General features: G+C 34.3%; 1 long non-coding RNA gene across 2 annotated transcripts in view; it reads right to left on the bottom strand.

Moving 5' to 3' along the window:
* The window catches only part of LOC146993689 (uncharacterized), a 201,745-nt gene that overhangs the window by 90,847 nt on the left and 84,872 nt on the right, over window positions 1-26,026 (bottom strand). For both annotated transcript variants that reach the window (XR_015038231.1, XR_015038230.1), the window contains one exon: window positions 19,689-19,746. This is a non-coding gene — a long non-coding RNA (uncharacterized LOC146993689). The remainder of the gene's footprint in view (window positions 1-19,688; window positions 19,747-26,026) is intronic.

Here is a 26,026-nt window from a genome sequence, read left to right on the forward strand (position 1 = left end):
AAAGAACATAAATCAAAACTGAAACAAAAACACTCAATAAAATAACCTAAAAATTATAATAAAAACTAACGGTTGACATTTCTTTAGTCTTTTTCAATGAGCAGCCGAAAATTTTTCAGAGCCACTTTTCTGAATTATATCTGGATGACTATAAAATAAAATAATAAATAATTCAAAAGGAAACACAAAAGTTTAAAAAATTAATGTAATTTAAAATTAAAATGCAAAGCGATTAAAAATTTCAAGGAATGTTATTAAATTTAAAAAATTGTAACTGTTTATATAAATACATATATGTGATTCACGTTGTTAAATATTGTGGTTCTTTTCTATTTATACCATTTTAGGCTCTTAAGAAATTAATTGTCAAAAAAACTGACGCAGTAGTTTTGAATATTGAAATTGTATATCTAGTAGAGTCTTAGTTATATTAATCAGTAAAGACTTAGTTACATAGATTAGCAAATTAATGATCGTAAAACCAGTAAACAACAAGATTAAAAATATGTGAAAGCAGCGGAAGAGAAAAGGGAATTTTTGAAACAGAATCAAAGTAAATAAGAAAGCAGAAAAAATTTAAAACACATCCCTCCTTTTTCTGTTGAAACGTTTAACCGTAAGTGGCTAATTATTAAGCTCTGCTATTTAATGATATATCTGCGCGTTGGAATGAGACGTAGTTTAAAGCAATCATTTTGATTCTGCCTTTGACATGCACGTAGACATGTAATATTCTTCCACCTCTGAACTGCCGCTTTATGTACTTGGCACGCATAAGAAAAATATGTTTACTGTTTACGTGGATATGGTACTCTTAGGAGGCTCTAATGATTAGGAATGATTCTTCATAGAATATGATAAATCCGTTTTGGTATACCTTGAAACTAAAACGCTAATAACAATTCGTTTGTTTCTTATTCAATTGGTTTTGTTACTCAAAGTTTGCAGTTTGTTTCTTTGTAAAAACCACGTAAGAGATCGCCTGAAAATTGTGCGCTTAGGTTGGTAATGAATGATAATTGAATTATTAGGCGAATGTAGTTACAGTTAGAATCTTACACGCACCTTTTATTTTTGTTTTTATCTAGGCTTGTCTTTTGAACACTTTTTTCCGTTTATAGCGCCATTAATTTACATTATATGCTATTATGGCATTTTTATGAACCACTCTGCCCGTCTTATATTGTCACTGTGCATCAGAACAGAACTTTAATTTACCATCAGTAGCGATTAAAAAACAGCCATTTCGCAGGATGCTGTTATTTATTCAAAATGTAAGATTTTCATTTAATACATCTATAATCGTTCAACAAAATGAATGGTTTAAAAAGGAATAAACACAATTCTTAATAACTGGGTTAACTGGATTGCTTCAGAGAGTTTGATACATACAATAGTTTTTTGTTATCTACGATACAGTGTCTGTAGGCAAAACCATGGGCTAGGAAAATAACAATGAAGACGTGAAGAAGTTACTAGAGATTATGAAGATGAGACGTGAAGAAGTTACTACAGGCATTCAAGAAGTTACTAGAAATTGACAAGAGAAAACAGCAGCAACTTCAGAAGCAACAAAAGGACAAAAGGAAATTCATTCTAGTTCTCCGATTCCTGAAATTTGTGCAAATAGGGGTAAGATGCAAAGTTTTGACGAAACGATATCTACATGATAAAGCAGCCTCTAGTATAAATGCCATGTTTCACTTTAGAAACATATAAAAACTTCAGCAACAAATCGCATTGGGCAAATTTTGATTGAAAACAAGGTCTAGTGATTCTTAAGCACAGTTGAGGGACGCTTAGAGACAAAGAAGAGGTAAAAGAAGATGTCTTCCAAACATAACTATCTGTTTTTATGGAAAGGAATTTCGCATCCAAACACTAACATTTTCCTCGTCGTTTTCCAAGCATGCCATCCACACTCTTTTGTGCAGGTGCAGTAAAATTTAATAAAGTTTTCGTCTATTTTATCTGCTTAATATTGGGTATATTTTTGAATATATGTGATTTACATTTGTTTGGGATTATAAACGTGTGCTCAAAGAACCGCGGTAAAGGTTTAAATATGAAATCATCTGTGATCTTTGAATGAATTAATCTATTTCATATTAATTCCTATTTGTAAAGTTGTTCCAATTTACGAATATATCTATTGATAGAAACGAACGAATTTACGAATTTCAATGGTTCACGAATTTAAATTCCGCTTTCAAGACCGAATTTAAATTCGTGAACCATTATTTCACTGTATTTTTATGTGTTATATTTAACTGGTGTAATTTATAACACATCCAGCTAATATATTTTTATGAACATTTACAGCGTTATTGCGAGTAATAACAGATGTTGATAACGCCGTATGCTACGTAGCTGGAAAAAAAAAAAAGGTTTGATATCCCCCCCACACTGTGTCTTCTGTCTCATCATTATCTAATTATTCGGAGAATATTTCAGAATAGTTTTAAAGATCGTGCCATTTCAGTCTCTATTGATAAGACTCATATTTCAGCATTTTCATTCCTTGACAAATAACATTAAAACTGAGCACAGTGTTAAATAAAATGATAACATATGCTTCATTTTAGCCCAGCTTGTTCCTTTTAACATCTGTTCTTCTCTTTTCAAAAGTCTGCCCTGTAGCTATAATGAAAGGTTAAATATAGAAAGCTTGAAATGGTACGATCTTTGATGTTCTCGTCTAGAACACCTGCACAAGAGGGAAAAAAAAAGGCCGGAAATAGCAAGGTAGTTGCTCCCAACTTCGGAAAGCCCGAATCAGAAAATCCCGAAATGGTATATCGCGGATTTTCATTACGTTTTGTGAAGTTTAAATTTGACTATGCTTTATTGCTGTTATTTTATGGTCTTTGATCTGATAGCAGTTTTTATTAAGTTTAAGTGTAATTTCATTAAAATTTTTTCTGTATCTTGTTGAAAGAAGCCACATTATGAGACCAATGAAAGACGTTACTTTTTACAACAAAAAGCACTGACATAATTAATTACCTATAGAGACACAATCAGAATGTTAATCTTTACATCATCGAATATAACCTTCCAAATGAAGGTTCTTCGGAATTTCTAACATAAACTTTACCGATTTTTGAAAGTTTTTCGAAAATTATTCAGTTTCGATAGTCATAGTGCATTTAGTGATGCTGGATTCTTAAATCACATTATTTAATCCTCAGCGTTTAGCAGCACTGTCATTTAAGTGACATGATATCAGATTACCAAACCAAACAGAAATTTAAAACGAATGTAATTTTACGCTTTTGATGTTTTAACAGGTTCTGTAAAAACGATGACTTTACTCGCCCTTTGTTGCTGCTATTGTTAGAAAGGATAACGCTGTATTAGCGGCTGAAATTGTTAGAAGTCTTCGGAAGTGCATAGGTGTCTCATACACCTATACACTTCCGAAGAGCTGGAAATATGTGTACTTTGTTTACGGATAATATGTCTAAAAGTGATGCGCATGTAATTTTTATGTATTTTCTCATAATGAATTAGGTCTTTATGTAAATCACCCTTGTATATATTTAAATTCTGAATTATGCTTTGAAGAATGTAGAGTACGTTGCGAATGGGTTACAAATGTGTGTGTGTGAGTATGGCGAAGCCTCGAGGGCTATCTGCCTAAGAGGAGGGATGCCTTCGTGGAGGACTTTCTAAGGGAAACTGGCTCGTATACACGTTACACATGGGGAAAACCACGAAAACGCCCATGCAGCCAGCCCGTTCGCGGGATTCGAACCTCAGACCGAACTACCAGTGTTCAGCGACTTTACCGCTCGGCCGCTGGTGAGCCCGAATGGGTTACAAAACATGCAACGTAATAAATAGACAGAAAGTATATTTTAAATCACCCTCTGTTTCTTTTAATTTTATTTTTATTTTAGTATTCAACAGAAGTAATATGGGACATCTGGATGGATTTATAAAACATTTTTATTTCTGCAATTAATACCTCATAATTTAAAAAATTACAAATGCTAATTTGTCTACACCTTACTGTTTTTAATACTCTTTGCAAGTAGTACTGATATTTCTGAAAAGCTTGCTTTAAGTAATATACTTAAAAAATGTCATCAGAAAAAATCATATAGAATTATGGAATTAATGAGGAGTAGGAGTTAAGTGTAATATTATTTCTACTAATAATTTCAGACTTTTTAAGTATTAAAAATGCTACTTAATTTAATTGCGTAGATAATTTTTATTATTGCTTACAATTAGTAATGATGCTTCTGAAAAGCTTTTTTATATGCATAGACAGAATATATCAGACAAATTGAATGAGGAAAAATATAAAGAAAGCGATAAAAAAAGGAGTGGGTGTAAAGTCTAATACTAATTCTGCAACTAATTTCAGATTATTTTATATTTTAGAAATGTAAGTGGTTGATATTACTTGTAGTTACAAGCACTAATGATGTTTCTGAAAAATTTCATTAGGCCGGCATACTATACGAGACAAAAGGCATTCACAAGACTATACAGATAACGATTTTTTTTCTTATATGTATGTAAGATAAAAAATATATGAAAGTAAACTTCTAAATTTATTTCACTCTAACCTCTCTTATATTTATTTCATTTGGGAACTTCATCTACCTGTCCTAAATATAGCGCTTAAGTCTAAACTGCGTCATTCAAATTAATCATGCTATCTTACGTAACCCTTATTTCAGATGCCTCTTGACCAATAACCTAATTGTAAACTATAACTAAAAACTGACTCCCTCCCTTTCTTTCTATGAACTGAGCCCACCAGCGGCCGAGCGGTAAAGACGCTGAACACTGGTAGTTCGGTCCGAGGTTCGAATCCCGCGAACGGGCTGGCTGCATGGGCGTTTTCGAGGTTTTTCCCATGTGTAACGTGTATACGAGCCAGTTTTCCTTAGAAAGTCCTCCACGAAGGCATCCCTCCCTTTAGGCAGATAGCCCTCATGTGCTTTGCCATAATTAAATAATCCAATTCTTTCTATGAACTGACGCGTCACTTTCGCTTAAGCTTTCCTCCTGGCCAGAAGCTTTGCGGCTACCTTCTTTGTTCAAGGAATAAGTGCTGATCCAAAAATGTAGAGCGCATAAGACGCTCGTCCGTATGTGAACCAAATATTGCGAATCCTGGCTTGCTTTCCTCAATAATAAAGTTATCTTGAATACGGACATGTTTTGCCTTGCCAAGTTTCTTCGCTACTCATCTATTACGCCACCACCAAGCTCCAAATCATTTCATTTTATATCATGGCATTTAGCCGGTGTGTACCTGCTGCCTAGAACTCCAATGGGAAAAGTGTCTGCAAGTTCATCTTCTTAAAGTTAGATATCATCTAGTATCCAAATATGGTACTTACTTCATTTTTCAAATTCTTCAGAAAAAGTGCGTGGAACTAACTCCCAATGCAGTGCTTCCAAAATGTGTGCTATCATTACATGTATATATATATAGAGAGAGAGAGAGAGAGAAAATAAATTATAGGAAGAATAGGATGTGAGATAAAGTATGAGATATTTTCGTACTGCATCTATAATTTTAACACTGTTTCAAAAATAATGAAATTTCTGAAAAGCTTTTTAAATCAGCATAATGTATGTAAAGGAGAATATTGTTGGAAAAACATCTATGTAGAATTATAGAAAAAGGGAGAGGATTATGCTGTATATGTGAGTAATATGTATAGAATTTAAAGAAATTTCATATAATATTTAATTATATCAAGACATAGTATAAAATAAAATTTGAGGATTTCATCATTTACTTACATTAGATAATTTGGTATGTTCCATACGAAACAACTAGAAAATATTTAAAGAAACAGTGCGAACCATGAAAAAAAATTATATACAATGAACTTAAAACAAACTAAAAAATTTACAAAAGAATGAGAATTAATATTAAAAAGTTTCTTATATAAAATTATCAATGTGCACTTAATTATGTTATTTTTAAACGTGAATACCATTTTTAATTGCTTTGTGCCTTAAATGATAATAATGATAAACTTAATTAAAGGAAAGGGAAATACTTTTTCGCGTAGGTAGATTAATTAATGAATTATTTATTTTGAGTAAAACAAAACCTACGAAAATCCGAGTTGTATTATCGCAAAAAGTTTGTCAAAGAGCGAATCCTATTTGTTTTTATATTTTATACCGTATTCCTCAATTTCCTGTACAACTCGGCGATTTGAAGATGAGAATTTCTCTCTCTACTATTTACCGACGCCGTAGTCAAATTTTACTTTATGTCTGGAAGCTTCCTTTCTTTACATACACATTCTGTGTTCACCCCATTCTCGATGAGAAGAGCAATTATTGCTTTCATTCAGTCAGTCACCAGAGAATAATTGTTCTGGCGTCTGCTTGCTATTTGACATATGTAAGACAGATGTATCTTCGACTACCTCATAAAGCTGGAAAAACATCACACAGTTCTGTTAAGATCATCATTATGAATGCTGATTACGAGAGCATTTTTCTAATAAATCTGATAAGGAAATTGTTACTTTTGCTGCTGTTTTGACTGGCGTTTGTGACAAGCATAAATGACATGAAATCCAAACTGAAAGAAAATGATGGATTTTGGACTCTGGGGGGGGGGACGACCTCTGAAAGTTGGTCCGCAAACAGGCTAACGTTAGTAGCAAAACGTAGAAAATTTCGCGGTTTCATTTTACGAAAGAAAATTTTTAATGTGCAAAAAGTGGCAAAATTTTATGTATCATGAAACTGAGTAGGACAAATGAGGAATAATGAGAGTTTGCGCATGAAAAACAAAAAAGCCAGTCAATTTTGATTGAATGGGATGATATTCAATGCTAATTATTTAAAATGTATAAAATTATTTAACACATACAGAGGCACAATTATCTAAGATATATAAAAAATATCGTATACAGAGTAGGACAATTTATGATGAAACCTGAATAACATTTGGGCATTCTGAAGCCAAAATTTGGCAAGATAAGACTATAAAAAAGTGTCAAGAGAGCCTTTCTGAGTAGCCTTTTCACAAGTTTAAATGCTCTCTTAGGAAAATGTTGTCAAGATGCATAGTTATTCAATGTTAGTATTGAAGACGGATTTATTCTCGAAGCATGAGATATATTCGAAGCTAAAAAAAGAAAGGAGATTGCCACGGCGCAGTGAAAGCAGAATATTATGAAAATTGATTTGAATATTGATTTGAATCTGTCTAACTTGCAACCGATTACTCTAATTGTGTTGGGTAATGCGTTTTATCATAGCGTTTGTCTGAAAATATTATTCTTCAAATACATGGAAAGCAGACATTCAGCTTCAGTTGAAAGGAAAACATATTGTTACGAAATGTACAGGCGCGGTAAGATGGCTTCCCCGCAAAGCAGTTTTAGGGTTGCCATAAAATGGAAAGGGGGAGGCAGGGTTGCCACATTTGGCGAAAAATCGCCCATTTGGTGACAAAATTGGCGATATATATAACCATGGACGGATGGAGAACCTTCTGGAATGAATTCTTATTGGTTTAGCCCAGAATGTTCTCGAACACAAGCCGAAAGCTATATAAACCCTGCTGGTCCGCAGTCAGTGAGTGTATGTGCTTCGTCGAAAGGGTGAGTGAGTGTGTGTGCCTCGTCTAGCGAGCTGATAGTCAGTCATTGAGCGAGTGTCTCGAAGTCTAGTGCCGAGTTGATCGTCGAGTGCATCGAGAGAGTCTTTTAGTGCATCGTCGAGTTTTGTCTTAGACTGTGCTGAGTCGAGAGCTATACTCTTGTCATCGAGTGCATCACGTGGAGAGTCTCGAGAGAGTACGTGGAGTTCCGAGAACGCCCAAGCAGAGTTGGGAGCTGTACTCGGGTGCTTTGCAGTGAAGCTGTCTCCACCGTTATAGCCTGATAACCTGAAGGCTGTGTCGCTGATCGTGTCAGCGTGTTTATAGTAGTTCATCGACGACTGTAAAACGTGTTTTGAGCTGTCCTGACAATACTGACTAATAAAGTGTTTCGATACTTCATCAAGTGTCGTCGTTATTCACTCCCAAATCTACGAACCCCGTACGAATGTGAAGGAAGAAAATAACGTAACAACTGGTGTCAGAACAGAAAAGAAGAGAAACGCAAGAATACTCGTTGGGAAGCTGGTATATTGAAAGTAGAACTTTCAGTCCATGTCCCAAGGTTTAAAAGGTTTAAAAACAATCTGAAGTGCGTCGTATCGATGTTGTAGTTTCTCAAGACGGACATAGCTGTGCTCGGCTTACCAACATATCATTGAGAACTGAATCGAATTGAACGCATATGAAGTAATGTGAAAGGATATGTAGCATCCGGAAGCAGAACTTTCAGAAAGAATAAAGTCCATAAATTAATTGAAAGTGGTTGATTTGCAATGGCTAAGTGCGTGAGGCATGTGACAGAAGACGATGAGAAAATGTAGAAATCAGATTGTCTGTTGAAAGACACAGTTGAATGCGTGAAATGTAACACTGATGAGTCAGCCAGTTTAGATTCTTCAGACGATAATCTCAGCGGGATTTAATACCTCAGTTGAAAGAAAAGGCCCTTTCAGGGTCACAAATTCAAAATACGAGGGCCCTTTTCTAGGCTACAAATTAAGAAAAAGGCAGAATTATAAGCAATTGTAAATAGTATATATATACATATAAGCTAACATCCATTAGAATGTCTGCATGAAAATATACCACCAATGCCGAGAGGTTACGACCGCTGAATACTGCTACTAGTTTCACCTAAAGAGGTTATCACACATGGCTACAGTCCCTGCTAGACGAGACTTTTCTGAGAAACGAGATTCTGGTTGCATTGGTTTAAACGGGAGGATTCCTAGAAAAAGGAGCCCCGTCTGAAGCGAAGCCCCGGCTAGCTATGGAAACGATGTTGCGGCTACGCGGGGTTTTTTCAAACCTCACCGAAAATGTCTCAGTTGGACCTCTGTCGCGGGTAGAGACAACCAATCAGACGAAAGTTCTGCTTTTGAAGCATCACGTGATCCCAATCTGAGCAATAATCAATTAGTGTTTGGCGTTCAAGTCTTTGTAGTAAGTGAAAATCGTAACCTAGTTACGTGGGTTTCCTGGAATTGTGCGGGTTCCGAGAATTGTCCCTTTCGACGTCAAGTCCCGCGTAGTCGAAACATAATGTGATTGAGGTTTTAGTTTGAATCCAAGCGAACGGGCTGGCTTCATGCTTGGCTTTCGTGATTTTTCCCAATTTGTAACGTGAATACGAACTAGGTTTCTTTCGAAACGCATCTTACTCTTTACTTAGATAGCCTTCGCGTGCCTTGTCATATTCAAATAACCTATCCTAATCAATATAACTATAGCATAAAGAAACAGGTTTTTGTCCAAAGGGAGAAATTGCTTTGGGGAAAAATTTGTCAAGGACTGTTTTTACATATACTGAAAGACTCACATGCAGTCATTACAAATGAACTCTCTTTAATACGCTCAGTATGCAAATGATTCCATCCAAGGAAAGAAATAGCTAGATTTTCCCTACGATATGATTATTAGTTTTTAGTACTTAATTTTATCTTTAATGGCAAACTCTTCTTTGAGTCGTTAGACTGTCTAGTTCGTTAGTCGTTCTCAGTTTCCAATATTTTTAATAATTTCTTTTTATTTTAAACAGTAATGAACTAGACAGAAAACAAGACGTAGTGTGGGAGGGTGACTGTCTGGACATGACTGAAAGAGTATACGTCTCAGAAGACAATCAATACAAGACATATAATTTTTATGATGAGTGCTATAACATATAGTTAGAGTTATTCGCAAATTAAAATCCAATTAAAGTCTTTAGAAAATAAAAATCGAAAATTTTTCTCTAGTTCACTGTTTTGGAAGCAATAAACTGAGTAAATTCTAGGAGAAAATAATATTCTTCCAAATTTACTAAACTTATATGTTTTACGTTTAACTAACTGAAAGATCTGGGAGGAAAAATTTAACCGAAACTGGAAACAATACAATGTTAGCTCTTCCGTCAAGTTTTCAGTAACGATTTGATTTTTAAATATTATCAGATTCGTATATGTTACATTGTTATTGAGAAATTTCGTGTAATGTTCTACTTGTTTCCCTACAATAAGCTATTAAGTACAAGTTGAGTTTGGCAAGAAGTCGCGAAATGTGCAGAGAGTTGGAGGAATCGAATATCCGCTGGTATGTATGGATAACTTGAAGAACAGGGTGAAAAGTGTGAAAAGACAGTTCTAGCCATGCATGTGTTCTCAGGTTTTGAATTTTTTGATAGCAGTGCACGAGAAATAGTGCGAGAACTGGTTTTGAATCTTTTAATGTTTGGCCAACCGGGATAGTGGTTAGCGACGTTGATTGCTGCACCGAAGTGACGGGTTTGAGTCCCGGAAAAGGCACGAATGTTTGTAAATGTATAGCGTCTGTGCGGCATGGGGAGCACTTGAAATATGCAGCTAGCCGAAAGTCTTCTTGAGAAGTTGATGGTAGGGGAAGAGGGATGGGAGACTCTCCGACCCTCACCACCCCCCCCGGCCGGGTTACTCTTCATCAGAATTGCGGTGGAACTGAGCAAAGTCGTATTGTCTCCTGCATGGTGCTCAGGGCTCTTGCCAATGACAGGCGTAATCATGCTCTCCTTGCCACGATGTATTTCCTAGGCTTTTTCGGATGTTACTATCAGACAAGTGAGATAAGTCCCAGCAACAACAACAATCTTTTAATAATATGGAAAACCTTGCGAAAAGTTCTTTACTTTTATTCATTCAAACTAAGCCGCGCGAGGAATTAAAAAACATGGCGGTTATGATAAACGGGTGGCAAGGAATGTGAGAGCGAACCGCCCTCACATTTCTTGCCAGGATGGAAGTCAACGATGCTTAGCCATGAAGAGTTCTGTGGGGAGATGATGATCATTTTGACCTAAATGGGACTGTTAACACTCACAGTCCTCAAATTACGGCCTTCGAACAATCCCATGCATTACAGAAAATCCTACTGCATTCACCAAAAGTCATGGTTTGGTGTGGCTCATTGGAACCTTGTTTTTTGTGATTAACCACGAGAGAGCTGGTAACATTGTAAAATTTCTATGCTCTCGCCGAGGAAATATTTTTATTGAATAAAGTGCTATAGTATACTGAAATATTTCTATAACCCTTTGAAGGTAGCTCATTTGCTGCATTAAAGCGATATTGCACTGAAATTTTTTCTTTGTTATTCATTTGTGTAATTCTCAGCTATGTAGACTATAGCAAAGCTACATTACACCCTATCGGCGACTTTGGGGATTATTTTTTTTTTCTTGGAATATTTTTCCCCGTGTCGTCATTAGTGTCATACCAAACATGGTTCCATTTCATCTCATAGATGGATTCAGATGATAGTCACCGTAATGTCAATTAAAAATATTATGAATAACATATATTACAATGATTATGCTAAATTTGTTTTAAATTTCTTTTTAACAATTTTGATTTAAAATTCGCTATTATTAGTAATCCCATGACTTTTATCCCTAGTCCTATTAGACGATCAATGTTTTTACGGTTTGTTTTCTTTAAGAAGTATAATTTTCTCACGTCAAATCTTTTCTGTACTTCTGCTTTCCTTCAATTCTACCAAAAAGGTGAGTTTATAATGAGCTGAAATATCAGTTAAGTGACAGAGTGCTAACAGCTTGAACTATACTGAAAGAATATTGTATTAATTGTTCATAAGTTTACTTTTCCACTTTTAGTTACATTAGGAGATGTGTAGCTTTGAAGCAGGGTTATAGTCATTAATTTAATACTACGAGTAATATACTACTGTGGTTATTTTCTGGCTCCAAGAAGTGTAATGTTCAGTTTCTGTCAAACATTTTAGCTTTTGTAACTTTAAGCTCAAGTATAAATAAATGCCATATTTGCTTTTATACTTGTAATCATTTTGTGCTGTTGGATTCCAAGACGTTCGTTAGATTACGTGTATTTAGAGTGCAATCTTGTACCTCAGTATGATTTTGAAGTTACATAAGTTGACTAAATCATGTAATTCAAAAGCGTTTATATATTTTATTCCATTTTACGGTTTATAATAAAATTTACGTATAATGCAAATTTTATGTTCTATCATAAAAGTCTGCAAAGGTCAGTTAACTTGTTTTTGTAGAAAAAAACTTCTACGAGGCTTTAAAATAGTTTTTGAATGCCAGCATTCTGTGCTTCAGAAATAAATTACATATTTATATGTCTGCTTCTGACAGCAGGTTATATTAGATCACTGCAAGCCCAAGATTACTGATTACATAAGTCGTAAAGCTCATTCTTTAAGCGAACGACGAAACAATAAAATTTTGCGGTTCGTTTTCAGGAAAGCTGTAAAAGTCCCCATCCGCGCTTTATTCGTCACAAGTTTTATGGCCTTTCCGTGAAAGTTTTCTTTCGTTTATTCTAAATTTTAATCTTACGCCTCTCACGTGATCTGCTGACGTCAGGCAATAAATCGAACGGAGAAACTGAATTTATTTTTTAGCTCGCTGATGTTTTGTTCAAATATTTCCAGTAGCATCATCAATTCCATTTATTTAAAAAAGGGTATCTCATTTAGTTAGTTCAGAGATCTATATTTTTATCTTTGTGTATGTGTGTCACTGGAGGTTTATTTTGCTAAAACAGCTCGTCAAAGGAATCAAGAAGCCTGAGGGTGTTGAAGTGTCAGCATTGTGAAAGGGAGCAAATTTTTACGAATAGTATGAACTGTAAAAATACCGAAGACCTACTGCCCGGTAAACGTTCTTAGCATTAATTTGTTGAAAAATGTGCAAATAACATAAAATATTTTATCAAAATTTAGAAAATTACTTTACGAAGAAATGTTTTTGGTTGAATATCCTTTATCTGATAGTTACGATAGTTAACTATTCAATTAATTTTTATCTTAAATAAATCAAATCGATTTTAATATCCCTTAAATCAGGACTGGGCATTATACAATTCGCAATGCAATTTTTGTCGTCTCAACAATGTAATTAAAATTAACTACATAGACTGCACAAGAATTTCCCCAAGGTTAAATTAAATTTTTTTCAAATAATATTTTCGCTCATATAATTAGTGTCACTAATTACACGATCAAATATAAATGTCATTAATTGCACGAGCTCATGTCATAAATGGTCATGTTTTAATTATCGAGATGTTGTTTGTAGCTGCTTGCTCGAATGGAAATGTTCGAGGCTTTGAAAGCTCAAATGTCATTTTGGCACACTTTCGACAACTATGTCATGAGAATAGGTCCAATATGCTCGAAGGAAAAGTCAAAAAAACCTTCCCAGCACTGAAGGAAGGTCACGGTTTTTTTTGGGGACGCAGGATGTTTCCATTGTCAACTCCTGCGTTACGTTTCTGTATTAAAGTATTAACTTTGCACATGCTTCCTTAGATAAACGGTGTCTCAAGTCATTTGATCCAGGTGACAGATGAAAATTACTTCTCTCTGCTAGAAATTTAATACACCAATTAAACATCGTCCTCCTACATTTAAAACCAATGAATAATCTGTGCTATCTGCGTACTTTCTGCACCCAGGAACTGGACAACATACCACTGTGCATATATGGAGAACTCTAAAATCTGCATTTATGCACATTTGAGGGTGGAATATGTGCACGTAACATATGCAATAAATGAGATTATCAAAATATAAAACAGTATAGGAAGAAGACAGCGAGCCACCAGAACTTAACCCGATGGTTTTCACAGGTACTATTTCCCATCTCAGTAGCTATGCAGCTTTGTTCCAGTTTTGATGAAGAACATTTCGAAGGATAGATCGGAAATTCTCAGATTTTCTCCTACAACCAAAGCTCTCGAAAGGAATACGTATCGCCAGGATTTTTAAGTATCCTATGCCGCACAGACACTATATACTTACAGACATCCAAACCTTCTCCGGGATTTGAATCAAGTCCCAAAGACATAGCAGTGAGTGTCACTAACCACTACACCAATCAGAGTGGCTATCAAAAAATACAGTAAACCCTCGCCAAACGCATGGGTTACGGCATTTATGCATGGTGCTCACGGCAAAATCGCGTTCCGCAGAGTTAATTTTCTATGGATAGCATGCCTTAGATATAACTCAGATTAAAAAAGTATGTATAATTTAAACGAACCTAAATTTCGTTATAATTAAAAGGCAAATAAACGACACAAATATTAATTGAAAGGATTTTTATGACTATTAATAAGTATATGATGCAATATTTTTTAAAAAACTGGTGATTTTTGATCGCGACAATGGCTAACGCAACTCTTTAAACGCTTCGCTGTAAGAAGCACAAAGTTTTTCAGTACCCCTCTTAAAATGTTCTCTTCTTTCTTCTTCTAGATCAGCGATTCTCAACCGGTAGTAGGCGCACCACTGGTGGTACGCAAGAGAAAAAATCTGATGTGTACACCACATGACTTCCTTGTTCGGAATATTAAATTATACGCATTTTTTCTTGAATTTCCTTTAAATTGATTGGATTGAATTAAATCTACTTCGTCGACAGCGCATAAACCACAACAGAATAAATCCACTCTCTAAAATTCACTATATTTGTTTACTATAACGACACTCTGAATGCACAAAATTTATATCATTTGAAGAATTATCGTTGCCACATGTTCTATTAAAATACTATAATAAAGATAAAACGATGTATGAAAGAAATTAAGCAAACAAAACAGAAAAACAGTTTTTCACAGACGATTTAGTATTTCTCATTCAATTAATTCAGTTCTCACTTCGCGACAAGGCAAAAATACATAAAAACTCAAAATATCTGCATTAAAAATTACGAACTAAATCTTAAACACTTATTTCCTCGAAAAAATTCCAGAAAGGTTTAAGCATAATTTAATTCGCAATAATAATTGAAGGTGTTATCTTTGTTGTTGCGAAGCTAAGTTTCTCTAGATTGGCAACAAATCCACTAGTCTGCTGTTTCAAATGTAAACAATCAATGGCCGCCATAAAAAGAAAAAGCTTAGCGGTACTTAAACAACTTTAAAATTGTTGATAATTCTAAAACTATTGCATACAGAATTACTAATAAAAACCTTAACCGAAAAATAAAAACAACATAATTCAATCATTTTTAAAGCAAAAAATGTACAATTTACAAACATATAAGAGTAAAGAAACTGAGATCACTGAGCCGGGTAACAGAGTGGATATATATATAAATATATTTATATACGTTTGATGCGGCCGATTGCATTCATCTTGTATGTTATACAGCATCTTGTATGTTATAGCAGCCCCTATATACAAAATTTCAACGTTCTGAGGCTACTCGTTTTTGAGTTATGCGAGATACGTACGTACGCATAATTTTTTTGGAGGAAAAGAGTCTTTTATTCTGTCCTTACGTACTGATATCACGCAAAAACATAGTTAAATTGTATTCGATAACAGTCAAAATGGATATTTTCCTTGAAATATGTTGCCTGAAACTTTTCGCGATTACAATACTTCCTTTTTACTTCGTACAAGGAAGTAAAAAGGGTGGTACATAAAGAAACAAAGTATTTTTAACTATTAAATTCAAAAATTAAGTAGCCCAATATCCTGTTTAAATTTTTTTCTCTAGAAAAATTTATGAGATCTGAGCTTTGTTCAAGGTCAACAGCCGCTCATAAACTTCAGCGAAAAAATCCATTTTTATTTTCACAAATATTCCTTTAGCCATAGACATAACAAAATTTGTCATAAATGATGTATTTAAAAGCAGTAATAGAAATAGATGTTGTATTTAATAGGAAATAAAAGTAAGCTATATAATTCCTATAAAAATATAATAGTATCTCATTAATTCTTTTAGAGCTGATCGATTCATTAGAGCCCGATCGACACCAGTTCCTTGCTCATATTGCTCTACTTTTCAATTAGAATCATTTTTCACGTAGATTTGCTGTCTCTAACAACAAGTATTTTGTGTTCTTATTGCTTTGTGTTCCTTACTTTTCTACACGATTTGAAAATATCGTGGCTTGTTTTTGAAGAACTTATAATATATTGTGCATTTAAATATTTGTAAAAAAATAACAAAACAACCCTAGATTTTCAAAATGGAAAAATGGCTAGGAATGACTACGCGGAAAAGTGATGATCAACTTCAACTTCAGTGTGTTGGTTGCGGTGAACTATTATCCAATGAAAATATGAAACCATCGTTTCTTAAGACATCTTGAATATAAGCATGCGAATTTAAATGATAAATCCGAAGAATATTTTAAGAGGAAATTATCGGAGTTCAAAAATAGCAAACAAGTAATGAAAGGTTTTGTTACTTCAAGTGAAAAAACATTGGAAGCTAGCTTCCGAGTAAGCTTAAGAATTGGCAAGACTGGGCAAGCTCACACTATTGAAGAAAACCTTACATTACCAGCAGCTAAAGATATCGTTTTAACGTAAGTCAAAGAAAAAGAAGCAAATGAACTTTAATAATGTTTCGTTATCAAATGATATAGTAAGGCGACGAATTCATGAAATGGCAAATTCCATAAGAACATTTATTCAAAAACTAAAACACAGTGAGTATTTCCCATTGCCTTTGGATGAAAGTACTGATATAACGAACTTTGTTCAATTATTAGTTCGAATACGTTTCGAAGAAGATAAAGGAATTGCCGAAACGAATTTTGTGAATCTCTTCATGATAGAGCAACTGCAAATGAAATTTTCAAATTAATTGACAATTTTAAGTCTGAGAATGACATTCCTTGGAATAAATGCATTGCCACTGTGACGGAGTTCGGGCTTTAACAGGAAAACATTCCGGCGTTATTTCTGAAATAAAGAAAGTCGCACCTGAAACTAAATGCTCCATTCATCGGGAAGCTCTAGCAGCCAATAGAATACACGACAGCTTGAAAATCGTTTTAAATCAAGCTGGGAAAATTGTTAATATTAATAAAAGCCGAGCTTTAAATTCAAGAATATTTAAGATTTTATGCCAAAAGAGGGGCAGTGAACACGAAATCCTTTTGTTACATTCAGAAGTAAGGTAGTTATCCAGAATAAATTTTTAAATCGTCTTTTCGAACTTTAATCAGAAATTCAAATTTTCCTCCGTAATTCAAAATCTGAATTGCAAAAATGTTTATTCAGTGAATTATGGTTGGCGCCTTTAGCATATTTACCTGGTATTTTTGGAAATATAAATGAATTAAATTTAGAATTTCAAGGACAAGTGCTAATTTGTTTGCCATTAGAGGTAAATAAATGCAATGATAAAAAAAATCGAGCCAATAATCAAAGAATTGGATAATAATATTTTAAGCTTTTAACCACATTTAGAAAGTTTTCTAACCGAACATAATTTGAAAATAAAAAAAAATTAGCATCCAACATTAAAAATCATTGTTTTTCATTGATAAATAATTTCAAAATGCATTTTCTCGAGGATTATAAAAAAGAAGAGCCTGGATTAGAAATCCATTTTGTTCAAACGTACCTCGAATTTTATCTCGTGAAAAAAACGAACAATTGATAGAAATTTCCTGTGACCGAAATCTAACTGAATCTAACAAAAATAACAACTTGTTAACTTTTAGCTGAACCGAAAGAAAGTATTTAAATGCACTTCAAATAAAGCTAATAAATTTGTATTGCCATTTTGCTCAACCTATTTGTCTGAACAAGGATTTTCTTCAATGTTATATTTCGAAAATAAATGCAGAACAAAATTTAAAGTGGATCCTAATTTATGGTTAAATCTAAGTGAAATAAGACTAGCCATAAAAAGAAATTGATCTCTCTTAAACAGGCCTAAATTTTAGAATTAAAGTATTGCAACTTTAATTTTATAGTTAAAATAGTAACCGATTTTTAACTAATATTTGTGTGTGCTTGTTTAGTACAAATAGTCAGTAGGTTGTGCAATTTGAAAAAATAAATAAATATTTTTTAATATTACTATTGTGAAATTGAAAAAGAAACATCTTAAAATGCAGTGGCGGTACAAACGTTTTTCAACTTTTGTTTAGATGGTACGAGACAGTCAAAGGTTGAGAACCGCTGATCTAGATCAATCTCTATTGCAAAATCAGGTAGTTTCAGTGCCTTTCTTAACAATTCGTTTAACTTCTTGTAAGTTAAAGATACTTCATCTTCTTCATTATCGGCGCTTTCGCTATCGGTTGGTGTTATAATATCATCTAATTTTTCCTTCATCATTTCTCGATTAATTCCTTGAATTCTCCTTTTTCCATATCTGAAAATTTGTCTCCGTCAATTGCTTTTGAAATTCGTATGAATTCTTTGCCTTAATTTTCAGTCAATGGAATTCTTTTAAATGTATTGATAACTTCTGCCTGAATATGATGCCGCAAGCATTCGGTGTGATGAAAGAACGTTGAATCACGTGTAAATGAATTTTTGGGAGCGTTGGAGAAATTAAATGGAAACAATTAAGGGACGGCGCATATTAGAAATCATGTTTCGCAAATCCGAATTTATTTATCGCAAGTTTATTTCACCTAAACCTAAGTCCAGTTCACTTATCATAAACTGCCTTCACATAATAAATGATGTCATGCATAAATTAAGAAAGACCTATGAGTAGGAAATGTAATTTAGCTTCATTTAAAACTATTTTTTTTTCTTAAAAAGCGTTAAGCGTGTTAAGGGTTAAACTCTATGAATAAAAGGCAGAAAAGTTTTCATCCATTACAAGCAATTATTACGTATAGCGTTTTGTTAGTGAAACATTTTTCTACCTCTTTAAAGCCTATTTAGATGCTAAGTACTCTTGAGAAATCTTCTCCGTTCAATTTACAAAGAAATTGCTTAAACTGTTGCTCTTGCTATAAAAAAAAAGCGGAACGGGCACATAATCCCCATTCCAATTCTTTTAATTAAGCACATAATTCTTTATAACTGATATTTCTATTGATAAGGAGAATAGGCAGTAATAATAATTATGTAATAATATGACGTTCTTTTTAAGCACATTCATTAAATCCTCTCCTCGTTTTCAATTTGTCAGAATATATTTTCGACATTAATGGAAGAAAAATAAAATTAAAAAAAATAAAAGCTTTCAGATTTTATATTACGCCTAAAGCGAATTTTTTTCGTTTTGTGTGTTACCTTTAATTATTAATATTTGTTATAGTTTTACAAAATATGAAATAGACAATAAAACAAATTACGAATTGCAAATTGGGCTTCCAGATGCCCATATTCGAGTGGAGGCATACGTTATTCAAGTTTTGATGTCTCTAGGTACCGTTGTTTTTTCACAGTGTGCGAAACATACATACATTCATGCAGATTTTTCATTATTTAATTTCTTTAAATGTAATGTATGGCTCTAATATTTGGTTCCAATAATTTCAAAAATGTAACGCCGTTTCATAGTGGACGACATAAAATGCCAAAACAAATTAATAGCCCTTCTGGGCAAATTTCCCATTTAGGCTAAAAACATGCAGTAAGTTGCATATAGTAGTGTGCAAAGTTGTAAAAAAAACTATTGTTTCAATATTAAACACATATATTATATAGCATTATAAATGTCTTTCTAAATTAAGGTACATATAGTGACCAAGCGGTAAAGTCACTGAATACTGGTATTTTGACTAATACTCAAATCCTAGTGAACGGGATGGTTGTGGAGGATCTATCGCGGTTTTCTCGAAGTGGAGCATGGATATGAGTTAGTTACCTTTCAAAAGCTCTTTACAAAGGCATTCCTTCCCGTGGCATGTACCGTGTGTGCGTTTCTGTAATAGAAAAAAAAAATTTAAACAAAATGTATCAGTGAGGTACATTTTATAGATAATAGTATCTAACAAACATAATATGGCGTTAGGAACATTTTTAATCACATTTTTAGCTTAAATATTCATTAAAATTACTAGTTAAATACATTATATATAATTGTGTTAACAAAACGCTACGTGGCTTTAAAAACGTGCTTTTAAGATCATTTTTGACCTAAATGTTTATAAAAGTTACCGATCAGGTAGCTTATAAAACATTTTAAGACATTTTTTAATTACAGTAATGATATAAATATTTATAAAAATTGGCGATTACATATATATCATAAACAATATCAAAAAGCCACTATACATCATTACAAACCTATAATTTTTAACTATACTGTCGGTGTAAATATTTATAAAAGTTACAATTAGGTATATTTTACATATTAGCATATTGCGCTAGAAACACATTTTTAAACAAACTGTTGGCGTAAATATTTATAAAGCACTATATAACACTTTTCCCCCCAACGATGTAAATATTTATAAAAATTACCAATTAGGTACGTTACATAGAATAGTATGAAGCAAACGCTATAGGGCGTTATAAACACATTTTTTAATCACACTTTTGTGTAAATACTTACCAATTAGATACCATATAAAACATCATTTGTTCCTTTTTAATCACACTGACGATGTAGATATTTGTAGAACTTGCCATTATGGTTTATTCTAAACAATTTCATCTATCCACTACATGCTATTGATCTTTTCTCAACTATATTGTTAGGGTAAATATTTATAAAAGTTATTAATAACATACATTATAAACAATGTCAGTTAGCTGCCATGTGACGTCAGAAACCTTTTCCCTAATTAAACTAATGATACAAATATTTATAAAAATTATAAATTTGTTACATTATAAATCAAACAACTATATTATTTAAAAAAACTAAAGAAAAAATATATATATATATATATATATATATATGTTACTGTGAAAAACCGAAATTAGAGAACGTAGACATTCACCGACGAATGTCAACACATACCAAATACGTCGGTGAAAGACCGAATATTTGGTTATATTCTTGTACATTCGGACCATCACCGGTGTATGTCGACAATCACAGATATACTGTGGTGGAGGTAGAAAAAGAAGTTGAGTTCAACAGAAGCGCGACTGTCTGTCGCCAAATCCTTTGCTCTGCTGCGAGTGAAGTTATGTAGCATGTATTTGTTATACTCTAGAACATTGTTTGTCAGTCTTATGCTAGGTTTGATGGTACGCTCAACGTTTTCTTAATTTTTTTATCCAATACCCTAATTTATGTTGAAAGGATACATCAGTGAATCGCGAACTTTTCCTTGAAAAGTTAAATGCATTAATTGCGAGTAAACGAGAAGACAATTGTTTTTATTTTTCAAACACATCTCTCCTCACCGGGATTCATTACTCCTTATGAAGCTATGTTTGGCATTAAACCAAGAAGAGGCATAGCATCGTCTTTTTTACCTGGCGAACAAATCGCAAATATTGAAACAGAAGAACAACTCTTAAGAAATTGCTAATACTTTTGAAACCGAAGAACAGCTTAAAGCAACTGTTAATACTTTTGAAGAAACCCTGAGCAGTGGCCATACCGAAACCATATTCCAACGAAAAATATTGAGGAGGGCCTGCAACCTACCACGTCTTCGTATCAAGCCTGGACTAAACAACACAAGTTAAATTTCTATAAAAAGATCAGCCACGAAAGAGAATCTTTTACTGCAAGCAACAAAATGTTACGAACCGAAAAAAAATTTCTCTTGCTCAAATTGGTGATACCGCACGAATACAAGTCCCTGATGTCGACCATGGTCGTACAGATGGCCGAAATGTGTTGGCAGTTGTTGTTGGAATAAGACTCCGGCTTTTATAAACTAGCAAATGAAAATGACACTTTCAAGCAGCTTTATACCCGTAATCAGTTCGTAATTTGTAAAGAAAAGTTACTTTCCGTAGATGAGATTCCTTCTCAAGTAATGTCGCTGAGAGAAGCAGCTGCAGCTTTTTCGAGAAGTAGAGGGAAAGGCTATACACGCTGTCACTGCAAAAGGAAGTGTTCCGCAACTAAATGCAGTTGTAAAAGCAAGGGACTCTTGTGCAATTTAAAATGTCATAAAAGTTATGTTGCTGCAATAATTTCAATCACATAATTACGTTTTTTGTATTATTTTCTTTTTTCATTTAAAATGTATTGTTTAAGTTTAAAAGATTATTTGCATGTGCTGTTACTTAAGCTTTTTCATATTTTGACATATACGGCATAAATGCAAAAGTAAAAAAAAAGTTCTTTATTGACTAAATTTATAACTAAATGCTTAACATTTATCCAACCACGACTGCTGTCATTATTAAGAAGTCAAATAATATCAATAGCCCTTCTTGCGTTAGAAACAAAAGCTTCATGTCACCCCAGTGAAAACGTCTCTATAGAGTTACGAACAACTTTTTTCATAAGGGATTGGTTACTCCTCTCAGCAAGACAGGTGAAAACGTTACGTGACCCTTGAAGTTTTATGGCGCCTGAAATACGAAGAACAAAATGCAAATCTCCGACGTATTCAACATTCACCATTAGTGCATGGTGAATGTCGACATTTGCCGGCGTAAGTCAGAAATAAGGATATTTGACAAATATTTTGGACATGCACCAAGCGACTATGTGAATGTCGACATTCACCGGTGAATGTCGACATTCTCCAAATCAGACATTCTCCATCTTTCACAGTTAACATACAGTGGATGGACAAAAATATGGAAACACCTTGTGAAATGCATGTTTGAAAAGAAAGATTGATTTTAATGAAATATGTAGGTGGCGCTGGCATTTTTGACTACTGACGCCACCTATACAACTTTGTAAATGTGCTAAACAGTTCAGTTGTTGTCGGAGTACTGTTATGTGAGGTTGTCATTGCATTAGGTCAGAGTTAACAGACTTCGAACGTGGGCAAATTGTTGGAGCACGTATGGTAGGTGCTTCCGTAAGCAAGGTAGCCGAGGTGTTTAGTGTTTCAAGAGGTACTGTATCGAACATTTATTCCGCATATTTGAAAAGCGGAAAAACATCATCTGCTAAATCACAGCGCGGACGAAAGTGTGTCCTAAGTGATCGTGACAGACGATCATTAAGGGCAATTGTGACGAAAAATAAGAAGACCACAGCTGCAAAAGTTACTTCTGAAATGAATGTTGTGTTACCGAACCCTGCGAGTACCAAAACAATTAGAAGGGAGCTTCATAAACAGGGAATTGCTGGCCGTGCTGCAATTGAGAAGCCACTCATCAGTGATGCTAATGCCCGTAACAGGAAAAGGTGGTGTTTAAGTCATAAAGCCTGGACTATAGAGCAGTGGAAGCGAGTAATATGGTCTCACGAGTCTTCTTTCACATTGTTTCCCACTTCTGGCCGAGTTTACGTCTGGAGAACGCCATCTCAAGCCTATAATACAGACTGTTTGTTGCCAAGAGTGAAACATGGCGGGGGTTCTGTTATGGTTTGGGCAGCCATATCGTGGTTCTCTGCTAGCCCCATGATAACTGTGTCAGGGCACATGACTGCCAAGACTTATGTGAACATTTTGGCCGATCAAGTGCATCCCATGGTACAAACTTTGTTCCCCGATGGTGATGGTGTCTTCCAAGACGACAAAGCCCCTGTTCACATAGCTCACATTGTCCAGGACTGGTTTTCTGAGCACGAGGATGAGTTGTCCCATCTTCCCTGGCCACCACAGTCACCAGACCTGAATATTATCGAACCTTTGTGGTCTACATTGGAACCGAAAGTGCGTTCTCGTTATCCACTGCCAACATCGTTATCTGAACTTGCCACCGTTTTGCAGGTAGAATGGTATAATATTCCTTTGGCAAACATACAGGAACTGTATTTATCCATTCCGAGAAGACTGCAAGCTGTTTTGGATGCCAACGGGTTTCCTACACCATATTAAGCAAAGAAACATGTTTTTTAAAGGTGTTTCCATATTTTTGTCCAACCCCTTTATGTTTATATATTGCTTTTAAATAGTTCAATTCAAAGCGCAGGTATTGAAGGTACTATTTTAATCTGAAAAATAAATTAAAATTCTCGCAACAATTTTTTTTTTTCTGCTTTTAATCATTGACGGTACAGCTGGCCCACTGGAGGTGCATATAGGTATATATCAGCCTGAATGGGCCAATCGAGACAGTCAATAGAACTGTACTTCATGAGAACTGACTTCGTAAGTGGGTGCAAAACTGCTAAGGGCCGTTCGCACTGAGGTTTATAGGAGCTAACGCAGTCAATTCTATGTGTCGACTAGCTCCGCTATACGCGAAGTTCGGGTTTTTCTTGCCAATATGCTTAGAAAGGCCCTCTATGAAGGCATATCTTCCCTTAGGCAGATGGCACTTGCATGCTTTGCCATAATCAAATAGACCAAACGAAACTTGCCTATATATCTTCCACGTAGAGCATTTGTACTTTATCTTACATATAAAAATTTGTTCGGCAATTGTTTCGTCCTGTCATACAAAACAATACTTTGCTTTTCATTCATCTTACACAATTCATTTTCTATCCAGTACATTATAATAATGACCTTAACTATACTTTGCAGTGTGTTAATCTTACAAAACAACACCTTAATTTTGCAGTATAATACATTAACATCACAGAGTAATACATTAAATGAACATTACAGTAGTATTTATCTTGATATATTATATCCATAGTATGCAACCTTAAATATTATAATGTTCACTATAAAAATTTACTACTGAATATCATTTATTGCATATATTAGTTGCAGGTTCTGACATCACACAGGCAATATTTGCCTTCGTGATTGTGTTTGCAAGGAAATTAAATAAAAATAATATATAATATTAAAATTAAATAAATTATAAAAGTTAAATAAAATATTACTGAATTAAATTAATAAATATGGAATTCATGAATTTAATTATCACAGAAATTAAACGAAATAATAAAATTAATGGCATGCTATTAAATTTGTTGGACCCAGATATGGTACGGATTAAGAAGGGTAAGTATTTCGAACAAGACCTGGTGAAATTGCATCTCTGTTTTTCTTAGCTTTCTTGATCAAGTGTTCTCAAGCCATCTTCAGGACATAAATAATGTCCAAAAAATTTCTGGTTCTAAAAGGGATCGCATTTTTATATGATTTTCTTCTTCAGCTGTTCAAATTCTTCCACTTATTTTGCTCTACTTACGGAAAGTAAGGTATATATCAAATTTACTAACTGTTAAATAAAAAATTGCTTTGATGAAAATATTTTTTGCTAATATTGCAATTCAATTATACAGTAAAGTACCGAAATTTATCTTATTCGGGACTCTGGTATACTCCGGCTGCTTTACAATTTTACTCAAAAATTGAAATTACTAAAGCGCGGCTGTTGTGGCTTCGACCAAATTAAGGTCCTGTTTGAAGGGTCTTGTTTGCGGCCATTTCTCTGCATGTAAAAAATGAATGATGCACTGACTAGTACGAAATACTGTATTAACTTGTCCTAGCGCACTTGCTCTTGCAACAGCTCTCACAATAGGCAATTTGCCAGCTTGCACGGTTGATTAATGCTCTGTCAGTGTGGGTAATGCGCAAAGTGAAGCAAAAATAAATACACTCACGTTTGTGAAAATTGCAACACCAAGAAAAATCGTCATAATTGAATGCAATTTAATACACAGTTGAGTGGTAGTGGTACAAATAAATGATTAAATGTTCAAAGCAAACAAACAAGAACAAGAGATCAGAATCAGTATTTTGTGTGGCCACCACGCGCCGCAATAAGTGCTGCTACACGACGTGGCATGGAGTCAAACAAAGTTTGAATGTCTGACTGAGGAAGAGCATTCCATATCGTTTGTACGCGTACCCAAAGTTCGTCTGCAGACGCAACAGGACGAGGATCACGAGCAAGACGCCGACCAATGACATCCCACACATGTTCAATTGGCGACATATCCGGGGAACACGCAGGCCAAGGAAGAAGCTGTACCTGCTGCGCTGCAAAGAAGGATTTAACAATCCGAGCAGTATGAGGGCGGGCATTGTCCTGTTGAAATACAGCGCCTGGCAAGCTTTGAAGGAAGGGAACAGCTTCGGGCTGTAGAACTTCACGGATATACCGGTTGCTGTTCAGATTGCCCACAATTCGTAGCAATTGAGATCGTCTATGATATGCTATGGCGCCCCAGACCATAACTCCGGGTGTTCGTCCACTGTG

This window comes from Stegodyphus dumicola, chromosome 12 (genome assembly GCF_044657685.1).
Source record: "Stegodyphus dumicola isolate Sdum_Otavi_A_Nest chromosome 12, ASM4465768v1".
Taxonomy (NCBI): domain Eukaryota; kingdom Metazoa; phylum Arthropoda; class Arachnida; order Araneae; family Eresidae; genus Stegodyphus; species Stegodyphus dumicola.